The following is a 2,500-nucleotide window of genomic DNA, read 5'->3' as shown; positions in this document are numbered from 1 at the left end:
GACTCATCTAACTCTGGGGGACACGGCGAGGAGAGGGGTGTGTGTGGACTCATCTAACTCTGGGGGACACGGCGAGGAGAGGGGTGTGTGTGGACTCATCTAACTCTGGGGGACACGGCGAGGAGAGGGGTGTGTGTGGACTCATCTAACTCTGGGGGACACGGCGAGGAGAGGGGTGTGTGTGGACTCATCTAACTCTGGGGGACACGGCGAGGAGAGGGGTGTGTGTGGACTCATCTAACTCTGGGGGACAGGGGTGTGTGTGGACTCATCTAACTCTGGGGGACACAGCGAGGAGAGGGGTGTGTGTGGACTCATCTAACTCTGGGGGACACGGCGAGGAGAGGGGTGTGTGTGGACTCATCTAACTCTGGGGGACACGGCGAGGAGAGGGGTGTGTGTGGACTCATCTAACTCTGGGGGACACGGCGAGGAGAGGGGTGTGTGTGGACTCATCTAACTCTGGGGGACACGGCGAGGAGAGGGGTGTGTGTGGACTCATCTAACTCTGGGGGACAGGGGTGTGTGTGGACTCATCTAACTCTGGGGGACACAGCGAGGAGAGGGGTGTGTGTGGACTCATCTAACTCTGGGGGACACGGCGAATAAGCTAAAGCTTCAGCGTGTTCCTTTAAAGCTGCAGTTTGTCCTCTCTGTCACCATCTCTGTTTGAAATCTGCAATTGCAGTTATTCGCAGAATTATCAACTTTATGTGGGCTGTGCCTCGGCACTAGTGGTGGAAATCTGTTCGCCATCATTATCGTTCAAACAACTGGATCTTTCCGTTCCCGGACGACATGTACCACCAGTTCAGCAAAAGCAACTCGTCACGGTCAGTGAAGGGCGTATCCGTTCACTACGCTGAACAAACCACACGCTCCGTCACATCTCACACTCGAAGGCTATTGGCTCCAGGGTTAGTCATTCTCTGACAGGTTGGAAGATTGTAGGTTGTATTGTATTTTGCATTCAAACTAATTTTGCTCTCCAGCGCCTCGCTTTTTCAAATGCGCATTGCATCTACGGTAGGCGATATGTACCAAAAAGCTTTGACAGGATGTCTTCTTATAGCACTTCGTCGAGTTTTCCTTCAGGTGAGTTATTTCAAACAAACTGCAACATGACAACAAACAAACGAATGTTACAGTATGAATTACTGACTGTGAAAACATGAAATATTGTAGTTATGCCCAGGGTGGGGGGATGCTTTGAAACATTGTTATTCATAAAAATAAATCATGAGAACATGAACTTCATCACTGCATTTGCAGGAATTGTAAAATCTTTTTTCTTATTAACTGAAGTAGCCTAACGCAATATTTTTACTCTAATAGCTTATCTTTCCCCACACATATGAACTGTGATCATGCAATAACGTTAACTTTACATCGCGATGCTGAGCTACAGTGAAATGATAGAAAAGACATTATCTGTGATAGCAATTCACCTCATTCGCGCAAACTGGACGCTCGAATGAGGCTCACGTCTACCGCGCCGCGCTAAACACCGCGCCGCGCTAAACACCGCGCCGCGCTAAACACCGCGCCGCGCTAAACACCGCGCTAAACATCGCGCCGCGCTAAACACCGCGCTAAACACCGCGCTAAACAACGCGCCGCGCTAAACACCGCACCACGCTAAACACCGCGCTAAACACCGCGCTAAACACCGCGCCGCGCTAAACACCGCACCGCGCTAAACACCGCGCTAAACACCGCGCCGCGCTAAACACCGCGCTAAACACCGCGCCGCGCTAAACACCGCGCCGCGCTAAACACCGCGCCGCAGGACCTCTAGACGCGCATAAACGCGTATTTACATTGAAATCACTCGCGCCAGACGCTCAAGAGTGAGTGAGTAATCATTTTAAAATACTGATTTGATTAAAGTCAATTTTTAAAATAAAATTGACTTTAATCAAACCACGGATCCGTGATAAGTTTTGTGATCCGTCTCGCCACTATGCAGTAGCACTGATCACTTTGAGGAAAATATCCACCGGGGATAAAAATAATTAAGCAGAGGCAGGGATACATTGACCAGAAAGGGGGAAATCCCACGCACGTCCCACGTTTTTGAAAAAGGAGAGCTATATAAAATGAGCCACATTAGCGACATTAACTCTTGTTTTCTGTAATCTACGGTCACGTGTCCTTTTACGTTCTATTTTTGACTTTTTTGACGACGATGTTTTCTTCTCCTGTGGCTTGGCATATGTATGGTCCATAATAACAATGCAATCCAGACTTTTAAACTTGCCGGTGCAGTGTCAAGCGCCTCTCGCTGCTCTGCACCCGCGCTTCTGCTGGTTTCGGCTGGCTCTGAACGAAAACGTGTTGTGGAAACGCGTTGGCTTAGGTCCCTCTCTGCTATTATAGTTTTGCAAGATGGCGGAACTACATGGAAGCCTCCGTGGACCTACCCGTCCCATGTATATAAAGATAATTAATTCTTCATTTATAAGGATAAGTCAGATAATTGGCCGAGGTATTTGTACAC

At 49.0% G+C, this 2,500-nt stretch overlaps 1 protein-coding gene across 16 annotated transcripts in view; it reads right to left on the bottom strand.

Annotated features, from left to right (window-relative positions):
- Positions 1 to 2,500, bottom strand: part of khdc4 (KH domain containing 4, pre-mRNA splicing factor) — a 17,736-nt gene that overhangs the window by 4,349 nt on the left and 10,887 nt on the right. The window lies entirely within an intron of this gene.

This window comes from Phoxinus phoxinus (genome assembly GCF_949152265.1).
Source record: "Phoxinus phoxinus genome assembly, chromosome: 10".
In the NCBI taxonomy this organism is placed as follows: domain Eukaryota; kingdom Metazoa; phylum Chordata; class Actinopteri; order Cypriniformes; family Leuciscidae; genus Phoxinus; species Phoxinus phoxinus.
Note: the sequence above shows the minus strand (reverse complement) of the source record. Positions and strands in the feature narration are given on the sequence as shown.